The 27,179-nt window shown below is 38.7% G+C and overlaps 1 pseudogene across 1 annotated transcript; it reads left to right on the forward strand.

Moving 5' to 3' along the window:
• Nucleotides 1–528: 528 nt before the first annotated feature.
• On the forward strand, nt 529–25,479 carry LOC306664912 (cysteine protease ATG4C-like; annotated as a pseudogene). Its single transcript has 2 exons — nt 529–787; nt 24,986–25,479. The product of its transcript is annotated as a cysteine protease ATG4C-like (transcript).
• Nucleotides 25,480–27,179: the final 1,700 nt, after the last annotated feature.

Here is a 27,179-nt window from a genome sequence, read left to right on the forward strand (position 1 = left end):
AGTTGGGCTGAGGGATCCTGGAGCCGGGGCTCAGTCAGTCCGGCCAGGGATCCTACGGGTACTGGTTGTTGTCTCAAAAAAAATGGCAGAAGCCACTTGTAATCAAACCTGCAGGTACTGTAACAGTGAACTTCCAGGCGACAGCAGGCAGCTGGTTCTCCACTGGCGGTCTGTGGTTAATCTGCTGGCAGCTGTCGAATGATCGGGAGGTGAACCTTGAGCGTTGGGTAATGGATAGGGGTAAGGCAGGCGATGGACAGGCGAGAGACAGGCAAATGGTGGATGACAGACGCCTGACAGTGAGCAATCTGCTCTCAAAAAAGGCGTCGATATGCTGGCAGACTGCAGGTCATCACAGCAGACAAATGGGTAAACACCAGGGGATCGATAAGCAGCAAAAACTGCCTCACCAAGAAACAGACACCCTCTGCTTGAAACCAGCGTTATGGAGAGACAAGGAACACAGCCTCCCTCTAGTCTGCCATCTTGGATCCTCCTGTTTAAGGGTTTTAAAAAGCAGAGCCAACCATGACTGACAACACCCAGACTAACAATGTCATCAAGAAGAATGATACTAAGTCCATCAATTCCTGGGATTTGGTTGTCAATTTTAACAGAGCCATTGTCAAGGACATTGACGTTAAAGCCATTTTTTCAAAGTATGGGAAAATAGTTGGATGCTTGGTTCACCAAGGTCACACATTTGTGCAGTACATGAGTGAGTGGCACGTGAGAGCTGAGGTGGCTGCAGTGGAAAATGCCAGGATCATCTCAGGTCAACCGCTCAGTAAGCCGTGTTCACTTTCAGATTGCACAGTTAGGTCCTCTCTGCTCACATCTGCATGATTTCATCATTAAAAGCCAGCACCATCATAGAATTTTTTTCTTTAACCAGTTATAGAGCTTGAGTATTTATAGCCATGTTGTTTCCTTGCTCTCATTGTTTTGCATGTAGGTATCATATTTTCTGTGCAAATTTATCAACTTGATCCAATGCTGAAGATGATACATTTTCATGTTGCTATTTTTAAAAAGAAATATTATGATTTTCTCTGATAGGCACTTTGATTTCTTTAGTTTGATCATCTGGTTTTTATGTTTTGCTAGGATTGGCCTAGGGATCATTTATCCCAATTAATTAAGGTACACTTCTGATTTCTAAATTTGATGCTCCCAGGACTCAGTTTGGATTCTCCACTTTTGCAGATAGGCCCAGTGTGGGTCTTGGAATTAAGCAGTTCACAGCTCTCCAATAGCCTTTTAACCATACAGGTGGAGTTCAGCCCATGTCATAGAGATCAGCACTGATTCAAGGGACACACTGAAGCAGATTCTGGAGTTTCCTTTCTGCACAGCTCTCTTCTCATGAAAACTTCCTCATGGGGCTAGGGATATAGCTCAGTTACTAGAGTGCTTACCTAACATGCACAAGGCCCTGGTTTAATCCTCAGTAACACCCCCCCCACACACACACACACACAAACTGCCTCACAAAGTTCTGCTTCTCAGACACTCTCAGCTGTGGTCTCCAACTCCTCAACTCAGGTCACTGTCTCTTATCTGCAAAAGTTCCCCCAGCTCCTCTTTATTTCCCATGATCTGAAATATGCTTTCCAGGCAGAAAGCTGGGGCTACCCTTGGACTTAATTTGTTTTCTCTCACATGTCTTGGCTTTGCACTGCTTGTGGTTTAATGTCTGTAAAACACTTGCTTCATCTATGTTTGCCTGTTTTTCTAGTTGTTTGAGTCAAGTGGGTTAATTTATCATGACTGAAAGTGGAAGTCCTTTCTTAACTAATTGAAAATTCATGTAATAGAAATGCACAAGCTAACGGATAGACTAGTAATCAAGTACTAGTATATTAGTAACCAACTTGAGGTTTGAATTTAGAGAATGTTGAAATGATAACAGACAACACCACAAAAATTGCTTCATTATCTTAAGTGCTGACAGAAACTGGCAAATGAGTCCTTGTGAGAAAGATTAGATGCATGTAGATTTTAGGGTACTTGGGAGTCATTAATTACTATTACATAATCAACAGTTGGGAGTTCACCATGAGGGTCACCCACATCTGGTAAAAGAATGGTGTCAAAGGCCACATGTTGACATTTACAGTGAGAACTTAAGAATACAAATGTACCTTCCTATTAAATCTGACTGAGGACCTCTGTCCAATGCAGACCACTGGATTCTCTAAACCATGGGTCTGATCTAATCCAACATTTCTTGTGTTTGTGTTTTACCCAATGTAATACAAAGCCGATACTCTGCCCTTCCAGGTGCAGCCATTTCTCCCCGCCTCCCAACCACTTGTCAATTTGTGCTCCACCCACCTCTTACTTTACAGGAATTTCCGGCCTACACTACAGCCATTTTCCTGCTTCCCACTTTACGTCCTAACATGCTAGCTAGCTATTGATTCATCAGCCAGCTTGCAAGTATTCTCCTCTGCTATTGGTTTCTTCCAGCCAGGGAGATTTCAATATCTGGGAGAAGTGTCCACGCCATCTCTCTCTTTTCCTTTCTTTTCACCCCTGAGCGGACACGCTAGTCATCCGCATAATAAAGTCTCTTGCGTGAGGCTCTGTGTCCGTGGTGGATTTTTCTGGGAGCTATTGTCGAGCCACAACTGAGACCGGGCATACAGAGCACCAGTTCTGTCGGAGGGGCTGGAACTACCGTGGGTCCCGAGCTGAGCTGCATTTTTCCTTACACCCAGTATATCACTGTCCAGGAAATAAAATGACAACCATAAAAAATATTTACTCTAGAAAATGACTATGATATTTCTGAAAATACTTATCACATTTCAGCAAAAAGAAAGTAATGTGATATTGATGAATTTTATTACTGACATTGACATCTACTGGTAAGAAATGGAACCTAATACTGGAGTACATGAAAAAGCTAATATTATTATATACACATACTTTGATTTTTTTTTTTGTTTCAGTTGATTCTTTGATCATTTGTCTTAAGATACACAATAGTCCAGACTACAAGATTTAAAAAAAATTATGACCTTTCCTTTCTTTAATCCTAGCTTGACTAATTTGTAAAGGAGCCATTTAAATGTACCTAAGTTGAAACAATACAAGGTAGCAATATATTCTGTTTCTAATGATGTCTTACTCTTAATTTTTATGTAAATGACTTAATGTTTTGTTTATTAAATTGACCTTCATTATAAAGACAAATGCATCATGTTGAGGGTTCAGGTTGAAGTAAAGCTTTAATAACCACAGAAGTAATAATTAACAGTTTTATTCAAAACATTTTTATGTTATTTGGTTGCTTTTGATTTAGGAGTACCTGGTTTAAATTCATGTGGGTAAATTTTCAGGCATATCCAATTTACCTGCCTTTAGGACTTCTACTACCTTAATGCTTAATTTAGAAATGTCATTTAAAATGATTATAATTCAAATACACTTTTTATCTCGGTAACTGTGATATTTTGAGAATCCTCATACAAATATGTATTTGTTGCTAAGTGTATCAATTAGCTAATGTTCAACAGTGGTTGTAATACAAAGCTGATCTCCCACCCCTTCCGTTGCATCCCAACCTAACTTGACAGTTTGAAAGTTGCTCTGCCCGCCCCTTAAGTTGCAGGAATTTCTGGCCTACCCTACAGCCATTTCCTGCTTCCCACGTTACATCCTAGCTTGTCAGTCTGAATATGCTAGCTAGCTATTGGTTCATCAGTCATCTTGCAAGTATTCTCCTCTGCTATTGGTTCCCTCCAGCCCGGGAGATTCCAATATCTGGGAGAAGCATCCATGTCATTTCTCTCTTTCCCTTCTTTTCCAATCCCCCAGTGGACGCGCTAGCATAATAAAGTCACTTTCATGAGGTCCTGTGTCAGTCGTGGATTTCTGGGAGCTATTGTTGAGCCGCAACTCAGACAGGGCATATGGAGCGCCAGTTCTGTCGGAAGGACTGGCGCCACCATGGGTCCCAAGCTGCCACCCCGGGTCCCAAGCTGAGCTGCATTTTTCCTCACAATGATCATCAATGTGGATACCGCCGTTTACCGGTGATGAGTTCTGCTTTTTCTAATGTTGAAGATTGAACACTAGAGAAGCACGCCAAGGCAAGCATATTAAGCAGGTTTTATTTAAAGGTAATAATACAGACTTCTCCAGGCAGGAAGAAGGGGGCCATGGCTGATGTTCTGAAGTCCCAAGAAGTGAGTGCACCCTATATCTTTTATAGGTTAAAGTCTCTTTTGTTCTCCAGTTCTCTCCCCCCTTATCTCTCCTTCCTGCCTACGTGACTAGGCCTGGTTTTGCATTAAGTGAGAAGCCATGGGCAGGGGGAGGGCCAAGGTGATTCAGGCAGATAAGGGCCCAGGGGGCATTAATTAGCAGCTCCATGCTTGCAGCCCTTGATAAAGGCAGGTAGGGCTCTGGAGTTCCTTGACATTCCATTCTTCCAGGAGCAATCTCCAACTTCCAGAGGCAGATGTCTTTCACGGCCTTCATTTCCTCGATTTGACCCGATTCCCTATTCCTACACTAACTACCTGTCCTTAATTCTGGCTTCAATGTCAGAGAGTGTATTTGTCAACACTTCAGTTTCAACATAAGAGTTTCTTTCAATCAATAGGTACTATAGACGCCTGGCAGGATATATGTGCTTAATAAATATAGAAGTTAAATGAGTTTTTAAGACCTTAAAACTAAATCTGTAAGTGCTACATTACTTAGAAATAAAAGTTTAGTTGAGTTTGAGTAAACTCAATTAAGCATTCTCCCAAGCTCAGAAAACAATATTCAGTAATACTGGCAGTTCTTTGGCAACATAGGGGCCTCTTATTAAAACAATAGAAAATGAGGTTGAGAATAAAATTTGAACAGTTACCAAGTCTATTAATTTGCTGATTATTATGAATATTGATTGCAAATGCTTTTTAAAATATGGACATATGCTATTGGTTTAATTAAATAAAATGTGCAGAATTAATTCTAATTAAATCTTATTCTCAAAATCATGCTTTTTTGGGCTGGGGTTATAGCTCAGTTGGTAGAGTGCTTGCTTCACATGCACAAGGCCCTGGGTTCAATCCCCAGCATCACCAAAAAAAAAAAAAAAAATTATGCTTTTTCATGTTAAACTTTCTAATTGAACTTCTGATTTGAATACATTTTTTCCCCTTCCAGAGCCTTTAATGGAATCAACTGTTGGTTTCTGGTAATAGGGTTTTGATTTTAAAATAGATAACATGTGTTGGCACAAATGACCAGGCAGGATGCAAACCTCACGAGTCATCTCAGCTCTTTATTCAGGGGGATGAAAATGTGCCTATGGACCCACTCTCCTGGTGGAAAATGAGCCACTGAACAAAGAAAGGGACTGGATTTATATAGGTGATTTTGAGGGGTGGCCTAGTGAATACATGTCAGTTTTGCTTAAGTCAGGAATGTGAGCTTTTTGGTCAAGGTCTGGGGACAGTGCCAGAAAGGATACTGTTTTCTTTTGAGGATGATTAATGTCCTCTTTGCCTGCAACCAGCATCTGGGAAACATTCCTCTTGGGAGATGAAAGCTGTCAATGCCTGGCCTTTGTTTTCACTCCTTTTCTTTTTATCAGGCCTCATTATTTTGGAAATTTCTTATTCTCCATATCCATTATTCCAGATTCTAAAAGGAAAGGGGAAAACAGGCGAATGACTCTCTAGCTTCTTTGAGCTGGGAAGGGACTAAATGTGGGAAGGGCTTCCATTTAGAGTTCTGGAAGTGAATCTGGGAGCATGCAGAGGGGGATGTGTGAGGGAAGTCCTGAGGTCATCTGGGTGACCTCAACTCTCTTTAAATGCTGCTCCAGGAGTTCAGGTGGTGAGCGGTGGGAGGAGGGATGTTCTGGGATGTTTTCTGGCAGTTGCAGCTGAGATGACCACTTTATTAAAAACTAAAAATAAGAAGGAGAAAAACATTATGATAATACATGAAGATTAACTAGTTTGTTGGGTTAGGGGAAATAATTGTAGCATATAGAATAAAGACTAATTAACTTACTAATGCTACAGGTATAAGTCTAGTGTGGAAGACTAATGTGTCAGTGATAAGAAAAATTATTCTAGCATGTAACATAATTGAGGGTTTTGTTAATTTTAGTTGAGGTCCAATCAGATTTGGGGTGCTCTTCCCATTAGCTCATGAGCTCAGTTCCTTTGGAACATAGCAAGCATGATTAATCTTGGGACCATACTTTCCTGATGGTTTTAGTTGTTTCCATCCTGCTCAACAAATTACATAAAATAAGACCAGAGACACAATTAACGGTATTGTTAAGGCTAGTAACCCAGCTATATGTGTGGAAAAGTACTTAAAAGGGTTAAGGGAAACTGTGGTATATATATACAATGGAATATTACTCAGCCATAAAGAATGACAAAATTATGGCGTTTGCAGGCAAATGGATGAAATTGGAGAATATCATGCTAAGTGAGATAAGCCAATCTCAAAAAGCCAAAGGACGAATGATATCGCTAATAAGTGGAGGATGACACATAATGGGGAGGAGGGAAGGGTTAGTGTTAGGGTTAGAGTTAGGGTTAGGGAGGGGGGCAAGTATGGAGGAAGGAAGTACTGTATAGAGGGTAAAGAGGGGTGGGAGAGGTGGGGGGAAGGGAAAAAATAACAGAATGAATCAAACAACATTACTGTATGTGGATTTATGATTACACAAATGGTATGCCTTTACGCCATGTACAGAGAAACAACATGTATCCCATTTGTTTACAATTAAAAAAAAAAAATTCAAAAAAAAAAAAAAAAGAACATTATTCAGGGGCTGCAGTTGTGGCTCAGTGTTATGCAGTTGTGGCTCAGTGTTAGAGCGCTTGCTTGCCTAGCATGTGTGAGGCACTGGGTTCCATCCTCAGCACCATATAAAAATAAATAAATAAAATTAAAAAATAAAATAAAATAAAATAAAAGGGTTAAGGGAAGATATTTCTTCAGGTAAACCACTCCAAATTTCTTCATTATCAAAAGTAGATGTTGGGCATTAGCCATGGCCAGAACCTGAGATTATAATTTCAACATACCCAAAGAAGCATTATACATTATATCCCTGTTTGAGCTCACAGTAATCTTTACAACAAACATCATATTTTTTAACACAATTTTAAATGAGTTAAAGTCTGTCTTATTTTGGAGCCATTCTAACATGCAATAAGATTGGAGGCAGAGCCTTATCTTAGATAAGGTGGGGCTCTTGGCAAATTTTAGGTAGAGTATTTAGTCTAGATCTTTGCCCATTTCTTAAATGTCATTTTACAAAGTTCGCATATATTTTTTCCAGAGTCTATATAAACATTAGTTAATATAATGTAACATTACGTTTAAAACAAGGATTAAAGAAAGGTTGAAAGCATGCACAAGACCCTGGGTTCAATCGCCAGCACCACAAAAAAAAAGGTTGAGAGAACTTTTAACTTTGTTTTTATGTGGAAAAGTGGCAAAATGTTTTCATGTTTCCTAACATTAACTTTTAAATAGATCAGGCTCTCATTTTTTTAATACATTTTATTTTATTATTTTAGTTTATTTATTTTGATTCATTGTAAACAAATGGGGTACAACTTGTTTCTCTGGTTGTACATGAAGTAGAGTCAAACCATTTGTGTAATCATACATGTACATAGGGTAATTATGTTTGTCTCATTCTGTTATTTTTCCTTCCCCCATCCCCTTTTTACCCTCTATACAATCCATCCTTTCTCCATTCTTGCCTCCCTCCCACCCCCATTATGTATCATCATCCACTTATCAGATAGATCATTCATCCTTTGGTTTTTTGGGATTGGCTTATCTCACTTAGCATGATATTCTCCATCTTCATCCATTTGCCTGCAAATGCCATAATTTAACTATTCTTTATGACTGAGTAATATTCCATTGTGTATATATACCAGTTTCTTTATCTATTCATCAACTGAAGGACATTTAGGTTGGTTCCACAATCTGGCTATTGTGAATTGAGCAGCTATGAACATTGATGTGACTGCATCACTGTAGTATGCTGATTTTAAGTCCTTTGGGTATAGGCCAAGGAGTGGGATACCTGGGTCAAGTTTTCTAAGGAATCTCCACACTGCTTTCCAGGGTGGCTGCACTAATTTGCAACCCCACCAGCAATATATGAGTGTACCTTTTCCCCCACATCTTCACCAACACCTATTGTTGCTTGTATTCTTGATAATCACCATTCTAATTGGGGTGAGATGGAATCTTAGGGTAGTTTTGATTTGCATTTCTCTTATTACTGGAGATGTTGAATATTTTTACATATATCTATTGATTGCTTGTAGATCTTCTTTTGTGAAGTGTCTGTTCATTTCCTTAGCCCATTTGTTGATTGGGTTATTTGTATTCTTGGTGTAAATTTTTTTGAGTTTTTTATAGATTCTGGAGATTAGTGCTCTATCTGAAGTATGTCTGGCAAAGATTTTTCTCCCACTCTGTAGGCTCTCTCTTCACATTACTGATAGTTTCCTTTGCTGAGAAAAAGCTTTCTAGTTTGAATCAATCCCAATTACTGATTCCTGCTTTTATTTCTTGGGCTTTGTGAGTCATGTTAAGGAAGTCTAATCCTAAGCCAACAAGGTGAAGATTTGGACCTACTTTTTCTTCTATAAGATGCAGAGTCTCTGGTCTGATTCCAAGGTCCTTGATCCATTTTGAATTGAGCTTGTGCAGGGTGAGAGATAGGGGTTTAATTTTCTTCTGCTGCATATAGTTTTCCAGTTTTCCCAGCACCATTTGTTGAAGAGGCTATCTTTTCTCCATTGTATGTTTTTGGCACCTTTGTCTAGTATGAGAAAAATGTATTTATTTGGATTTGTGTCTGTGTCCTCTATTTAGTATCATTGATCTACCTATTTTGGTGCCAATACCATGATGTTTTTGTTACCATTTCTCTGTAGTATACTTACACTTGAAGTTCTTGTATTGTGATACCCCCTGCTTAACTCTTCCTGCTAAGGATTGTTATAGCTATTCTTTGGTCTCTTATTTTTTCAAAGGAATTTCATAATTGCTTGCTCTATTCCTATGAGGTACGTCATTGGAATTTTAATTAGAATTGCATTGAATCCGTATAGCACTTTTGGTAGTATGGCAATTTTGACAATATTAATTCTGCCTATCCAAGAACATGGGAACTCTTTCTGCTTCTAAGGTTTTCTTTAATTTCTTTCTTTAGTGTTCTGTAGTTTCCATTGTAGAGGTTTTTCACCTCTTTTGTGAGATTGATTCCCAAGTATTTTATTTTTTTTTTTTGAAGCTATTGTGAATGGGTAGTTTTCCTAATTTTTCTTTCCAAAGATTCATCACTTATGAATAAAAATGCATTAAATTTGTGAGCATTGATTTTATATCCTGCTACTTTATTGAATTCATTTATGAGTTCTAGAAGTTTTCTGGTGAAATTTTTGATTTTCTGGTGATTCTAAACATAGAATCACGTCATCGGCAAATAGGGATAGTTTGAGTTCTCCTTTTCCTATTTGTATCCCTTTAATTTCTTTGGTCTGTCTAGTTGCTCTGGCTAGAGTTTCAAGGATGATGTTGAATAGAAGTGGTGAAAGAGGGCATCCCTGCCTTGTTCCACATTTTAGGGGTAATGCTTTAAGTTTTTCTCCACTTAGAATCATATGGGCTGTGTGCTTAGCATAGGTATTTTCATTATAATGTCCTTGGTGTGTGGGTCTGTTGTAATTTTGTACATTTTGTGTCCTATAAGCCTCTTGTATTTGATTTTTCATTTCATTCTTCAGATTTTCTAATATTATTTCATTGAATAGATTGTTCATTCCTTTGGTTTGTTTCTCTGTGCCTTCCTCAATCCCAATAATTCTTAAATTTGTTCTTTTCATGATATCCCATAATTCTTGTAGATTCTGTTTATGATTTCTTACCATCTTCTCTGTTTGGTCAACTTTGTTTTCAAGATTAAATATTTCATCTTCAAGTTCTGAGGTTCTGTCTTCCAGGTGTTCTATCCTATTGGTTATGCTATCTATCGAGTTTTTAACTTGGTTTATTGTTTCCTTCATTTCAAGAATTCCTGTTTGTTTGTTTTTTTCAGAATCTCTATCTCTTTATTGAATTGATCCTTTGCTTCCTGCATTTCCTCTTTTAACTGTTGATTGGTGCAATCATTCAATGCCTGCATTTGTTCTCTTATCTCATTGTTTTCTTCTCTGATCATTTATTTATTTATTTTTAATTTATTTTTATTGTAAACAAATGGGATACATGTTGTTTCAGTTTGTACATGGAATAACAGCATACCATTTGCATATTCATATATTTACATAGAGTAATGATGTTTGATTCATTCCGTTATTTTTTCCTTCCCCCCCACCCCTCCCACCTCTCTTTTCCCTCTATACAGTCCCTCCTTCCTTCATTCTTGTCCCCCTCCCACACCCCAGTAAGTGTCATCATCCACTTATCAGTGAGATCATTCCTCTTTTGGATTTTTGAGATTGGCTTATCTCACTTAACATGATATTCTCCAATTTCATCCATTTGCCTGCAAGTGCCATAATTTTATTATTCTTTATAGCTGAGTAATATTCCATTGTGCATATATATATACATATATATACATAATATTCCATTGTGTGTGTGTATATATATATATATATACAGGAACCTGGAAATTCCACCAGAAAACTCTTAGAACTCATAAGTGAATTCAGTAAAGTAGCAGGTTACAAGATCAATGCTCATAAATCCAATGCATTTTTATACATAAGTGATGAATCTTCAGAAAGAGAAATTAGGAAAACTACCCCATTCACAATAGCATCGAAAAAAATAAAATACTTGGGAATCAATCTCCCAAAAGAGGTGAAAGACCTCTACAATGAGAACTACAGAACACTAAAGAAAGAAATTAAAGAAAACCTTAGAAGATGGAAAGATCTTCCATGTTCTTGGATAGGCAGAATTAATATTGTCAAAATGGCCATACTACCAAAAGTGCTATACAGATTCAATGCAATTCCAATTAAAATCCCAATGATGTACCTTACAGAAATAGAGCAAGCAATTATGAAATTCATCTGGAAGAATAGGAAACCCAGAATAGCTAAAGCAATCCTCAGTAGAAAGAGCGAAGCAGGTGGTATCGCAATACCAGATCTTCAACTCTATTACAAAGCAATAGTAACAAAAAAGGCATGGTATTGGTACCAAAATAACAGGTAGATCAATGGTACAGAATAGAGGACACGGACACAAACCCAAATAAATACAATTTTCTCATACTAGACAAAGGGGCCAAAAATATGCAATGGAGAAAAGATAGCCTCTTCAACAAATGGTGCTGGGAGAATTGGAAATCCATATGCAACAGAATGAAATTAAACCCATATCTCTCACCCTGCACAAAACTCAAGTCAAAATGGATCAAGGACCTTGGAATCAGAGCAGAGACCCTGCATCTTATAGAAGAAATGGTAGGTCCAAACCTTCAACTTGTTGGCTTAGGATCAGACTTCCTTAACAGGACTCCCATAGCACAAGAAATAAAAGCAAGAATCAACAACTGGGATAGATTCAAACTAAAAAGCTTTCTCTCAGCAAAGGAAACTATCAGTAATGTGAAGAGAGAGCCTACAGAGTGGGAGAATATCTTTGCCACTCATACTTCAGATAGAGCGCTAATATCCCGAATCTATAAAGAACACAAAAAACTCTACACCAAGAATGCAAATAATCCAATCGACAAATGGGCTAAGGAAATGAACAGACACTTCACAGAAGATGTACAAGCAATCAACAGATATATGAAAAAATGTTCAACATCTCTAGTAATAAGAGAAATGCAAATCAAAACCACCCTAAGATTCCATCTCACCCCAATTAGAATGGCGATTATCAAAAATACAAGCAACTGGTGTTGGCGAGGATGTGGGGAGAAAGGTACACTCATACATTGCTGGTGAGGCTGCAAATTAGTGCAGCCACTCTGGAAAGCAGTGTGGAGATTCCTTAGAAAACTTGGAATGGACCCTCCATTTGACCCAGCTATCCCACTCCTTGGCCTATACCCAAAGGACTTAAAATCAGCATACTACAGAGATACAGTCACATCAATGTTCATAGCGGCTCAATTCACAATAGCCAGACTATGGAACCAACCTAGATGCCCTTCAATTGATGAGTGGATAAAGAAACTGTGGTATATATACACAATGGAATATTACTCAGCCATAAAGAATGACAAAATTATGGCATTTGCAGGCAAATGGATGAAATTGGAGAATATCATGCTAAGTGAGATAAGCCAATCTCAAAAAGACAAGGGACGAATGATATCGCTAATAAGTGGAGGATGACACATAATGGGGGGGAGGGAAGGGTTAGTGTTAGGGTTAGAGTTAGGGTTACGGAGGGGGGCAAGTATGGAGGAAGAAAGTACTGTATAGAGGGTAAAGAAGGGTGGGAGGGGTGGGGGGAAGGGGAAAAAATAACAGAATGAATCAAACAACATTACTGTATGTGGATTTATGATTACACAAATGGTATGCCTTTGCGCCATGTACAGAGAAACAACATGTATCCCATTTGTTTACAATTAAAAAAAAAAAAAAAACTAAAGGACGAATGATCTCACTGATAAGCGGATGAGGACATATAAGCAGGGGTAGGAGGGGTTAGCGTTAAGGTTAGGGTTAGGTTTAGGGTTAGGGATAAGGAGGGTGGTAAGAATGGAGGAAGGAAGGACTGTATAGAGGGACAAGAGGGGTGGGAGGAGTGGGGGGAAGGGAAAAAATAACAATGAATCAAACATTACCCTATGTAAATTTATGATTTTTAATTTAAAAAATGGAAAAAAAAAAAGAAGCATCAAAGAATGATGCTAACTAAAATCTGGTGTTTGGAAGCTAGCATGGATTACCTTTAACATGTCAGTTATGTGGTTCCAAAGTTTACAGTTAAGGAGAATGTCACCTATTACTAATATGGTAATATAAATATTTCATATATTAAAAAAAAAAAAACAACTTCAGAGAATGGTAAATTCTGAGAGAGATTCACAAGCTGGGAAATGATTTTAAGTGAAGATCAGGTGTCCTGGTGTGGCCCTGAACCACCAGTCTTCCAAAACAGTCATGGGTGAGAAGATGCTCCACAGCTCCTTATTCTTAGTCAGATTCCACTGGTACTGGAGATTCTGAGTCTTGCCTTTGGTCAAATTTAGTTTTGGACATGAATGGGCTGATTTGTTTGATACCCAAAGGCTGATCCATGGCCTTCTCCTTCTCCTCCCCTCTCAGAATCTGCCTCCCTGCAGGGGCAGCCATAGTCCCTTGTTCTGAAATAACTCATCTGCCATTTTTCAGTACATATTACTTTTCATGTTCACTGCCAGTCTCCCAGGACCCAATAGACCAGAAAGTAGGAAGGACATGGGCAAGTTGCGCCCACAGAGTTGTGCCCATACCACGCTGCCTCCACACCTCCACAGGTGGAGTCCATGAGTCAGGGAACTGGGCTTCCCTCCACATGCAGCCCCTCACCCAATGCAGGGCCCGGCACCAAAGCACCCAATAAATACTCCATGAAATAAGGGGTTCTGCCACAATTTCCCAGAGGGAGAGACCAAGATTCCACTGTGGCCTAAAAACTTTTAGTCATTAAGGTTCCCAGAATTGGGAGGTGTGAAGGCTTTCAAAGGTAGCTCTTTTGAACACTGGCGTTGAACCAAGTGTCCCTGGAAACATCTAGTGGATACCATCTGAAACTATGCTGAACAGCGGTATAGTGTGGCAACAGGGTGAGAACAAAGAGCAAAGGAACAGGGAGAATAAAGGATGATACGGGGAATCAGAGGGAGAGAGAACAAATAAGTTCATAAATAGTGTCATCTAATTAAGTCAGATAATATACACTTTATCACAGCACTGGAGGCCTTGGGTGGCCTGTCACAGTCATGCCATCATGTTTTGGAATATTGGCCTCCAATCTGAGTCTGAATCATAACAGAGAACCCTCTTCCCCCAGTTGAACTCTGCAATGGCCTGTGATGTTTTAGTCTTTGAATCTGGCACATCTCCACTTTGGGTGGGACAACTCACCTCTTGGCTCACTCCATTAGGATCATTCATTTTCAGAGGTGCAAGGACCCCATGCAAGGAACATTGGAGTAAGCAGCACCCACAAGTTTTGAGACCAAGAGCACAGGAAACTGAGGCTCCTGATGCCACCAGGAGAATAAAAGGGGCCAATATCTTGGGAGGCTCCTCAGTCCCCAAGGCCCTACTGCCGGCAACTAGGCTGGGCTTAGTGGGTGGAACCAGTGGATGTCGCAGGGAGCTGTGGTGCAGAAGGGGCAGGTGGGTGGGCAGGCTCGTGACAGGGAGCAGAGGAAGAAGTAGGCCAGGAATTGCCAGAGGCTGTGGAAGAACCCGAGTCAGGCCAGGTCCACAGGTGCAGTCAGGCATGGGGAAACAGGGAGTGCTGGTCCTGTGACCAGAGACAGGGCATTTGGTGTAAAGGTTAATTGGGGTCCAGCTATAAGGGTTAAGGGAAGAACAGTAAATAGGCAAGCAGACAGGATGGTGAACAGCAAGAAGTTGCTTCCTTGGGAAAGTCAGTTTAGTTATTATCTATTCTAGGGTCCTATCAAGTTACATTAGGTTATATAGTGCAGTTAGTGTTGTGCATTGCAGATCATAAATCTTGCTTGCTTCTCAGAGTCCTCTAGAACCAAATGTTATTGTAATAAGATAATGTCTCCAGGCCACAAGGGCAGAGGAGTTGCAGAGCATTTCTAAGCCATTCAAACAGGGAGCCTATTATCCTGAGGAGTTTGGTCCACTCCAAGGACTTCACTCCTCTGTGCATTGACCAGCCTGAAATCCCTACAGTTCCAAGCTCACTCTCCATGTTTGCCTCTCCTAGGTTCATGGTCCCAGGAGGCAGCAGAGGTGGTGGCACTGGAAGTGGCAGACACTGGCCAGGAAAGGGCACCATTGTAGATTGATGGGACTAGGGTTCTATCTGACAATGAGAAGTGCCAAGGAAATTCTGGATGAAGATCTGCCTGAGAAAGAACTTGGACACCTACAGCCAGTCTGAAATTCCCTGTTGCTATGGTTCCAAGGTGTAATGGTGAACACTCTGGACTCTGAATCCAATGATCCAACTCAAGTTTCAGAGGTTCTTTTCTGTTTAGTGGAAATAAAGCTGTCTTTTACTCTGAAGCCAGACCTATTTCTCAAAGTAGACTTGTTCCTCCAACATAGCTGGATTGGACTTGGTTTTGCCTTTCACTGTTCCTCCACTCCATCCTGGTTTAGAGAATACAAAGGCTTCATCTAGGGAAGGAAGCTGCACAACATAGGCACAACTCCAGGTCCCCCTGACCCTGCTACTATTTGCATTACTCAGCTGTGTCCCCTGTGATATCCTGTGGCTCCTCAGGAGTCCAGGTCCAGGAAGTCCTGTTTTCAACAAGAGACAGTTCATAGGGAAATTGTAGACTCATGCAATCAGGGTGAGCAAGTTTGCGGTGACCTTTCCTCAGGGAGCCTGCCTGGTCCCTTGCAGCTCTGCCCTTAGCTGGCCTAGAGTTCCTGCTCCCATCCAACAGCCAGGGAAGTCCCCTACTTTTTGTTCTCAAGTGACCCTCAGGCCTTGGGGGTGAAAGGTCTCTCGTATTGAAAACATTATTGCTGCTAAATCCTGTGCCAGAGTGTTCTTTCACACATGGCCCCCAAACACACGTGGTAACTGAGATGTTGCCCTCTCTGCTTGTCTGGACAGAAAATGAACCAGGAGAGCAAATACATTTCTCATGTTCCTTCATCTCCTGATTGTGGGTCCAGTACTCACTGGGTGCATTCCATTTCATTGTCAGTGAATCCTCTCCAGTCAGCTACCAGCAGATTCCCAAACTTACCATTTTTGTGGATAGTGACCCTATGCTTCTGTCATCACAAAGTATGACTTGGGTCTCTAGATAAATGCCTCAGTCCCCACAAAAGCCCCTGGAATCTGCCCAGGGATTCCAAGACCCAGTCTCCTCCTGGAGTGAAAGGAAGCAGAGCTGAGCAGCTGCAAGGGGTGAGTCAGAAACTGCTGGCACTCCTTTTTCCTGTAGGGACTCTGTTGCAAGAAGAAAGCACCTTAGTATATGATCAGATGGAAACAAGTTTGTTCTCTTCTCTTCAATAAAAACAAACAAACAAACATACAAATGAGAAATACAAAACAAAAATTAATAATTGTGAAAGAATTTACAAATACCTAAAATGATCACTTCAAAACCTCTCATTTTGAAACTTCCTGTGCTTGTAAGGATGTAAAATACAAAAGGTTTTCAGGACTGTCTTTGGAAGATGTGAAATGGGCATGAGGACCCAAGAAAGGCAGCTTAAGGAGGAAGAAAAAGCACCCAAAAAAGCAGATGGGAGCCAGGTGTGATGGCTCATGTCTGTAATCCCAGTGGCTTGGGAGGCTGAGGCATGAGGATCACAAGTTGAAAGCCAACCTCAGCAACTTAGTGAGACCCTGTCTCAAAATGAAAAAAAAATTTAAAAAGGGTTTGGATGTAGTTCAGAGGTAAAGTGCCTCTGGTTCATTGCCAGTAACAAAAAAAAAAAGAAAAAGAAAAAAAAGAAAGAAAGAAAAAAGGGCAGAGGGGAAGAGATGGAAGTAGGGAGAAGCCAGGCATTCACAAGTAGGTAGCCTGCCATTTCTTGCCACCTAGACTCCTATTTCTGGAATATTACCATACTTGGTTTCAATCAAACTCTCCCCACCACCACCTCCCTTGTTGTGTTCTTGAGCATAGTAGGGCCTGACTCTAGAGGGAAGGTCCAAACCTAATTCTCAGGCATTTGTCCTTGTGAGGTTTCTTGTCATTGTTTGGGGAATGGGATAATTTTGTTACTGACTGAGAGCCAAGTCAAAATGTTGCTGGATTCCTTGGACTAGCCTGCCTTCTTCTCTTCCCTTTTAGGGCAGGGCCTGGAGAGGACCTGGGCACCAAGACACTGAAGATCCTCAGGGACTCGTCCAAATGGAGATGATAGGGGTGAGCTCACTGTGGACTTGCAGGGCAGGCAGGTAGGCACATTGAGGGTAGTCATGCTAACCAGTGGACTTTTGTACCGTAATGCAGACTTCCTCTTCTATCACCAATCCATGTTCTCACTGAATTACCTTTGCACCTTTGTCAATAGTGCATCTTCCTGGACTCTAATCATTTTGTTAAAACAATTCATATGTTTCTCCCTTTGCCATGAGCACAATAACTTGGTTTTATAGTTAGTCATAAAATTGGGTAATTCATATATTTTCAAATACATTTTGTGCATCAGTTGCTATGATTATGTACTTTTAGGCTATTAACATAGTGAACTACAATGATTGATTACATTAACATGAATCAGCAAGGCATCCCTGGGATTCACCCAGGAATTTGTCAGGGTTCTCCAGAGAAAGACAAACTGTGGGATATATAGACATATGAGCTGATACTTTATGGTGTTGGTTCCCACAATTATGGAAGCCCTGTGCTATGCCACTTGATAGCTGGAGAACCAGTGTAATTCATCCATTTTGAGTCCAAAGGCTTGAGAAGTAGGGGAGATTTCACTGTAAAGTGGAGAAAACCTGAGTGAAAATGAAGTAGGGAAGCTTTCACTATGAAGCTAAAACCCTAAGGGAAGGTGGGAGCTGGTATCAGTCCAGGGACAGGAAGAACAAGAACCTGGAGTTGTGATTTCTAAGGGCACCAGAAGATTGCTGCCCCAGCTCCAAAAGACAGATTTATCCCTTCTTCTAGCTTTATATTTGATGGGGTCATCAGTGAATAATAGGATGATAGTTATTAACATGGGAGAAAGTGGATCCTCTTTATCAGTCTACTGAGTCAAATGATAATTTTTTTCCAGATATGACTGGAAATCATGGGTTTCAAGCTATCTGATGTCCCTTAACATAGTTAATTTCTCATTACGAAATTATCACACCCATCTTATTAAATTTCTCATTTAATATATTTGTTTTAGATTTTTAACATATTTTATCCCAAATTTTTGCATCTTTGTCCATGATGAGTATTGGTCTGTAGGTGTTTTAGGAGGGATGGATGTCTTTGTCTAGTTTTGTGTAAGGGTCATGTTCACTTCGCAAAATAAATCTTTCCTCTTCTTCCCTTGTATGAATGAAATAATATCTGTAGTTTAGATAGAATCAAATAATTTAGAAAAACTTATAAACAGAATTTGTATTTAAGCTCTCTGGACCTATAGATGTCTTTGTATTACAAATACAATTTTAATAATAGTTACAGTACTATTCTGCTATTTATTTCATTTTGGGTGACTTGGTACATTGTCATTTCAAAGAATGGCTCCACACTTGCATTTATGTGTGTGAGATAGATTCTAATGTTGTAATATTCCCTTATTATGGTTTTGGTGTCTTAAAGGTAGTAAAATCCCATGTCATTCCTAACATTGGCAATGTGTGTTTTCTTTCTCTTTTCATAATCATTTAGAAATATTAGCTACATTGACTTTCTCAGAGAATTTGCTTTTTAAATTGTCATAGAAATTAGAGAAGTATTGGGGATAAGAGGATCTGAGCAGGGGAATTGGAGAGTCAGAAGAATCACCAAGGAGGAAATGCACGAGAGCTGAGACGCCTGTTACTTCAAAGAAAGAAGTGCTGGACTCATGTAGAAAGCTCTTCCTTTGTGAGTCTTTAGCCAAATATCTAGTGATGGGCTTCATGCCACTGTGATTCTGCACTGGCAAGAGTCATAAAGAGCTCCATGCATAATGGAGAAGAACTAGGAAAAGCTGGAATCCACCAGTACTTCTCCACCTGTCCATCACCAGACTTAACCACAACAGTCCTAAGAATAAAGTGCACCTACTCCTATACAAATTTCTCTCCCAATTAATTTCTCTTTTGGAAACCTGTAATTCAGAACAGTACAGAAATGAAGACTGAGGTACTTAGTTTTGACTTAGTCATGTTGACATAGCACAAACTACAAGATTCATAAAATAGATTTTCAGATAAGAAGTATTACCAGAGCTAAAGAGGGACATTTCACAATGATAAAAGAGTTGATGCTTCTAGAAAGCACAAAATTCATAAATATGCCTGTATCTAATACAAGAGCTCCAAGATACGGAAGAGAAAAGTGAAGATAACTAAAGGGAATCTACTATCACAATTAGTTATAAACACTTATCCCACTGTAATTGATAGAACATGTAAACCAAAAATTGGTGCAACTATAATGAAATTGAAAAACCTAAGGATTTATAAATTATTACACTTAGAAAATAGAGAGGACATATTCATTTCAAGAACACACAGAACATTCAATAGGGTAGTTTGTAAGGTAGATCATTGTCATGGTTTGGATTTTAAACATCCACCAAAAGCTCTTGTGCTGAAGACTTGGTCCTCAGGTGATGACACTATTTGGAAATGGTGGAGACTTTAGGAGCTGGGGCTTGACTGGAGGAAGTCATGTCATTGGAGGCACGCACTTGAAAGGTATATTGGAATCCCCACCTCTTCCTTTCTCTCATTTCACAGATACCATGATGTGAATACCTTGTTCTTCCATAGGAATCGCACCAGAATGTTTGGTCTCATAAAAGGCCCAAGGCTATGGGGACAGGCGATGATGGACAACAACTTTTCAAATCATGAGCCAAAATAAATATTTCCTTCTCTTAAATTGTATATTTCGGGAATTTTGTCAATTTCAGGATGACTAACACAATTATAAAATGAGTCTCAAAAAGTTGGTATACCTCAACAAGTACCATGCACACAGGATGCCACTAACGCTTTGTTTTAGGGCTGTCCCAGCCTGACTTTGTTTTTAGAATACTTCTAGACTTGCAGATAAATTGAGCAGACAGTACTCAGTTCCCATATGCCTCATTTCCATGAATACATTTTGATATTATTAGTATCTTGTCTTAATATGTACATTTGTTATAACTGATAAACCAATATTGATACATCTTTATTCACTAACATTTATAGATTAAATGAGATTTCATGTTTTGTGTTGTGCAGTCCTGATGGCTTTGACAAATGTGGAATGCCATTAACCCCAATTGCAGCATCATATAGAACGTTTCACCGCTGAACACATCCCTGTGCTTCACCAGTTCATCCTCCCACTTGCCTCTCCTTATTAACTGCTCATCTTTTTCACTCTTTCTATAGTTTTGGCTTTTCTCCAATGTCCGCTAGTAGTAATGGTATATCCCAAAGTGTGTAGATTTTCAGACTGGCTTCTTTCTCATTTTATATCTTTTAAGTTACTCCATGTCTTTTCATGACTCCATAACTCACATCATTTTATTAAATACTCATTGATTCTAGGTATTCACCACAGTTTGTTCATCCATCACTTAGGGAAGGACATTTTGTTACTTCCAGCTTTTGTCAGTTAAGAATAAACATGTGGCAAGCATTTGTGTGTAGTTTTGTTTTGTTTTTTTGTGTGTTAACATAAGTTTTTATCTCATTTTGGTAAATAACTAGAACTGCAATTACTCGATTATATGGTAAGACTACATTTAGTCTTGAAAAAACTACTGAACTGACTTCCCAAAGTGACTAATCATTTTCATTTCTACCAGCAATGTCTGAATGCTCCTGTGATCCACTTTTTGACAATATTTGATATTGTCATTTTTTAATTTTAACTCTTCTAACAATTGTGTCAAGTTATCTCATTTTTCTTTAATTTCCAATGCCACAGTGAAAACTAATTTTGAAAATCCTTTAAATGCTTACTTGACATCCTCTACCAGACATTTCACACATTTTTAATTGAATTTCTTGCCTTAATATTGTTGAATTTTAATAAGTTTTGTATATTTAGGATACCAGTCCTTCACCAAATCTGTATCTTGCCAACATTTTCTCCTCGTCTGTGAAGGGTTTGTTCATTTTCTTAACATCACTTTTAACAGAGCAGAATTTTTTTATTTTGATGAATTTCAACTTACTAATAATTTTATTTTCTGGGTTATGCTTTTGCTTTTGTATCTAAGGGTCAGTATCAAACCAAAGATTGCTTATATTTTCTCATGTTATTTCTTGGGAGTGTTTTAGTCCCTTTTGTGCTCCTTTAACAAATTGCTTGGGTCTGGGTACTTTATGAAGAAAAGAGTTTTAATTTCCTCAGAATCCTGGATGAGAGATGGGCAAACACATTTGGCTAGAGGCTGTGCTGTGTCACAACATGGCAAATGGCAGCACAGAGTGGAAGCATGTGCTAGAGATACCACCAGGTGAGAGAAGAAGCAGGAGAGAGAGGAGACTTCTCCTTTACAACAACCTAATCTCATAGGAACTGACTCAGTCCTGTTGTCCTTGTGAAATTACAAAACTTCATGCTGACGGAGGTTCTCTTGATTGATTCTTTTTAAAGCCCCCATCACCTCAGTACTGCTACAGTGGGGAGCAAGGAGCCACCACATGAACCTTTGGGGACACATTCAAGCCACATTCACACCATAGCAAGGAGTATTGCAGTTTCACACCTCACATTTACATCTGTGATCCATTTTATGAAAGGTGTAAGAGTTCTATCAAGATTTTCTTCTTTCGTGTGGATGTCTAGTGGTTCCAGCACCATTTATTGAAGAGACTATTCTTTCTCTGTTAAATTGCTTTGAAACTTTGTCAAAGATCAGTTGACTTATATTAATGAGTCCTGTTTTCTGGGCTCTGGGTTCTTTTCCATTGTTCATTCTCTTGGTTTTTTCTTTATTCACCAATTTCACACTGTTTGGGTTAGTTTAGCTGTATGCTAAGTCCTAAAGTTGGTAATATCAATCTTCTTAGTATTTTTCTGATCTTCAGTGTGAGAACCTGTTTGGGTTTTGTTATAGTTTCAATCTGGAAGATCCAACAAAGACTCATACCCAATGTAGCAATATTCAGAGGTGGCTTTTAAGATAGGATTGGGTTGAGTGCTCTGATGTCATCAGTGGATGAACTCATTGATGACTGAATGACCTACTGGGAGGTGGTGAAAAATGTAATGCAGAGTTAGATCACCAGGGGTCAGCCTCGAATAGTGTTTCTTGTCCCCTGCAACTTTCTCTGTCTTCCCAGCTGCCAGGAATTGAGCAGTTTTCCTCCACTACACCTTTCCACCATGCTGTTCCACCAAAAGCAATGGAGCCCAAAGCAATGGAGCCAGCTGACCATGAACTGAAACCTCTGAGACTATGATCCAGAAGAAATCTTTCCTCCCCTAAGTTGTTTTCCTTAGCTCTTTGTCACAGTGACAAAAAGTTGAGTGTTTCCTGTGGGTAATGTTAAAAAAGACTCAGGATCCTCCCAAAGTCTCAGTTCTTAGGATTATTAACTTCAGCAGAATTAGTCCTAGGGTCTAGCAATATGTGGATTACCAATAAATGTTCTACCAGTTGCTGGCTCCTGCAGTTTCTATTCCTGCTGTGCTGTGATTCAGTGTGTTAGAAGGTTTTTCTAGTTTGGATGTGACTGGTCATCCTGAGACCTCATTTCAATATAAAAAGAACTGAATAATTTCAGTTTGTTCAGGGTTTTAGATTTTTCTTATTGTGAGGATAAGTGATGACATCCAACCTATTTCTATCTTGGAGGAAAACTCTGAAATTTCTTTTTAAAATTATTCATATCAAGTTAACCAATGTAAATGCATAATTATATTTTGTCAGGTTTAATAGTTGTGTAATCATCACCAGCATCCAATTTGTCTCCTCCTCACAAATCTCCTGAGTCTCTTTGTCATCAATCCCTCTCTCTGGTCACTGATACTGGACCTGGAAAGAAAAAAATATTTGGATATCTGATATCACTGCACTAATTTTTTCTTTTTCTGTGACTTTATAGAATGGATCACTGTGTTACTCTTCAGACAAGTAGAGGAGGGATGGCATTGTAGTTACTTAATTTGGCAGCAGTTAACACTACTGGCAGTTTATTGCTGTCCTTCATCTTGTTTATCTCTACTGGTTAATGGTACTTGTTATAAAAATTTTTCTGGTGATCTTAGATGGAGAAGATGCTAAAAATATCTGCCATAATAAGAGGATGGAGATGATGAATTTGCAGATAAGGTGATGTGGAATTAAATATTTTATCTCTTTATTCTTTCAGAAATTTGGGTGGTCACTTAAGTGGCCATCAAGTCACTTCAAAGACCTTCATGTCTCTTTTAGTTTTATGGAGTTCCAGAGCTTATTTCATTTAGCATATATTCTTCATTTCCATTCATTTACTGGCAAATGTTGAGAAAACTGCCCATCTGAAGTGGACCCTGTTAAGGGGTGAAATTCTGTGCTTGTCACAGAATTTATTAGTTCAATAGCCTTGAGTTCAAATGTCACGCTGCCCAGAGATAGAAGAGATATTGGTGAAAGCCAATATGCCTCAATTAGGCTGTTTCATTCACAGCCTTATTTTTGTTTATCTTGAAGAAGCTCTCTCAAAATAAATCCTTTTGATGTTTAAACCTATATAATAAATGTGTGGAGCCTGATCATGGCCAGCCTCTCCCATCAGGAGTTTGGTTGGTCCCTGGAATTCTGCTTTCTCTATATTTGTGTTTGTTTGTTTTATTTCCAATCCTCTCACTACCTTTTTTGGGAAACTGATGAAACATTATACAGACAGCAACAGGAGGAATCATAATACTAGACTTTAAATTATACTACAGACCTATAGTAACCAGAACAGCATGGTATTGGCATAATTGAAAACGAAAGAAACAGAATAAAAGACACCGAGATATACCAACCTGAATACAGTTATCTCATGCTAGACAAAGGTGCCATAAACATACATTGGAGAAAAGATAGCCTCTTCAACTAATGGTGCTCAGAAAACTGGAAATCCATATGTAGTAGATTGAAATTGAACGTCTATATCTCACTGTGCACAACACTCAACTCAAAGTGAATCAAGGACCTTGGCATTAGACCAGAGACCTTGGGCATACTAGAAGAAAAAGTTGGCCCACCTCTTCATCATATGGCTTAGGATCAGACTTCCTCAATAAGATTCCTAAAGCACAAGAAGTAAAATGAAGAATCAATAAATGGGATGGCATCAAACTAAAAAGCTTCTTCACAGCATAGAAAACAATGAAGAATGTAAATAGAGAGTCTATAGAATGGGAGAAAGTCTTTATCACCTGCACCTCAGAACACTAATCTCCAGGATATACAAAGAACTCCAAAAACTTAATACCAGGCTGCGTCACTGATGTCAGAATGTCTGTGTGTGGCTGCTTTTGTGGCAGCTGTTGGTAGGGCTGCAGCGTTTCCCAGGTTGATTATGATGATGACTTTGCACAGCCTGTGAACATGGAATAGGCAATGCTGCACAGGTCCAGGTTGTTTGCTGCAAGTCAGGTGTGAGGTCAAATCTACAGAAGAATGCAATCAAGTAACAGCTTTTTCTTAGAATTTGAGTATGGAGACCATGGGAACAAATGAAGTTGGCAAGTTAAAAACTAAATTTATATCAGCTTGGAACAACAAGAAATATAGTTGGGTTTTGAAAACAAAAACATATTTTAGTAGAAATTCCCTGGTAAAATTGTGCATAAAATGTTATCGTTTTAAATATGAAGCTTAGACCTGGCCTGATGCACTGAACATTGAAAATTCAGGTTCTGAATCATGGACTTCCCACACTGTAAAAAAATTTACATCATCATTTGAAGCATCGCTTTCAGGGGAAAGAGAACTCAAAACTCCAACAATTTCTCTGAAGGAAACAATTGGGAAATATTCTAATGATCATGAGATGCGAAATGAAATTTGTCACAGGAAAATCATCTCTTGGAGGGCTGGGGAGATAGCTCAGTCGGTAGAGTGCTTGTGTTGCAAGCACAAGTCCCTGAGTTCGATCCCTAGCACCGCAAAAAAAAAAAAAAAAAAAAAAAAAAAAAAAACAGAAAATCATTCTTGGTTTGGTGAGTCCCCACTGGCTCTCTTTGGCTTATATCAGTTAATAGATTATGAAAAGAAAAACGCTGGAGATTGGTATGGACCAGTTGTTGTTGCTCACATTTTAAGAAAAGCAGTCATAGAAGCGAGACACCCTGATTTATAAGGAATAACTATTTATGTTGCACAAGATTGTACAGTTTACAATTCTGAAATAATTGATAAACAGAGTGCTTCCATGACCTCTGGTAATGCAGATGACAAAGCTGTTATTATTTTAGTTCCTGTTAGACTTGGTGGAGAAAGAACCAACACTGACTACCTAGAGTTTGCTATGGGCATTTAATGCCTTGAATATTGTGTGGGTATTATTGGTGGTACACCTAAACAGCCATATTATTTTGGTGGATTTCAAGATGACAGTTAGATTTACATGGATCCTCATTACTGCCAATCTTTTGTAGATGTCATCATAAAGGATTTTCCTCTTGAGAGACTATGACATTATGTCTGTTACAACCAATGAAGAAGAGCTTTTCACTGAGGATGAGAAGAAAAGATTAAAAAGATTCAGCACAGAAGAGTTTGTCCTCCTATAAAGATGAGAACATTTGTGCCCTTTGAGAAGAAGTCCGAAAGGGGAAAATGAAGAGGAACAAGTACATTTGAAAGTTTTTTTTTCCCCACAGATATCTTAATTTTATACATTCTTTAAAAAAGAAACATTTGAAAATATATAAATTTAAAGATATTTTTCTGAAAGAGAGATGATTTAATGAATATTGCTTTCTAATAAATATTAAGCAATCCTGGTTGCTTTCCTATTTCCCAAAGATCTCTAATGAAATACTACTTTCACTGTAAACATTTTAGTCTTCAGTTTTCCATTTCAGCCCATTGTTCTCCTGGAGGTTCTGTGACACAGACCCTGTCAAAGACTGGATACACTAGATAGCATCAAAAGCCTCAGTTTGTATTAATAACCAGAAGGCAAGAGAATGAATCTTTAGTGCTGCCTAAGCCTCCTGCTATTAATGCAACCAGAGGTTACTTTTGGATATATATTAAAATTAGATAGAATTTGCTAGCTATGATGTACATATAATTATAAATAAGCAGAATTTTGAGTTAAGGTAAGCAATATGACTTTATAATGGTTACTTGTTTATGCTTGCTTTTGAGTCTTTTATGAAAAATAAATACAAACTATTGGTTTTTCCCATGAATTTAAAGGTTACATTATTAATGGTAACTGCATTCATTAAGTCAGATAAAGGAAATTATAAAATAGCAGTAGTATTTGCTTCCTATCCCAAGAATGAAATTTTATGAGAATTCAACTTAATATGCAGTTTTTAAATCTAAAGATAAGTACCAAATCTTCCGATTTTGCTATTTGTGTACCACAGTGTTTTAGTGTTTAGAAGCCAAGGCTATTTTCAAGGTAAATCTGCCTTAGTTGCATTATTATATTACTTAAATGTAAATTTGTGATATAAACTAAGACTTATTGAGCCAGGATCTTAAACTAAATGATAAAGATATGAGAACATAAAAACAAACAAACGAACAAACAAAAAACACCAAAAAAACACCAAACAACCTAATCAATAAGCGGGCAAAGGAACTGAACAGACACTTCACAGAAAAAATATGGTCAACAAATATAGGAAAAAATGTTCAACATCATTAGCAATTAGAGAAGTGCAAATTAAAACTACACTGAGATTCCATCTCATTCCAGTCAGAATGACAATTTTCAAGAAAATAAGTAACAATAAATGTTGGCAAGAACGTGGGGGAAAAGATTCACTCATACATTGCTGGTGGGACTGAAAACTGGTGCAACCACTCAGGAAAGCAGTATGATGATACCTTAGAAAACTTGGAATGGAATCACCATTTGACCCAGTTATCCAACTCCTCCACTTATACCCAAAGGACTTAAAATCGGTATACTACAGTGACACAGCCACATCAATGTTTATAACAGCTCAATTCACAATAACCAAGCTATGGAACCAACCTAGGTGCCCTTCAATAGATGAATGGATAAAGAAAATGTGGTATATAAACACAATGCAATATGACTCAGCTATAAAGAAAAATGAAATTGTGGCATTTGCTGGTAAATGGATGGAACTTAAGAATATAATGCTAAGTGCATTAAGTCTGTCCCCCAAAACCAAAGGTTGAATGTTC

The sequence above is a fragment of the Sciurus vulgaris genome (genome assembly GCF_902686455.1).
Source record: "Sciurus vulgaris genome assembly, chromosome: 1".
In the NCBI taxonomy this organism is placed as follows: Eukaryota; Metazoa; Chordata; class Mammalia; order Rodentia; family Sciuridae; genus Sciurus; species Sciurus vulgaris.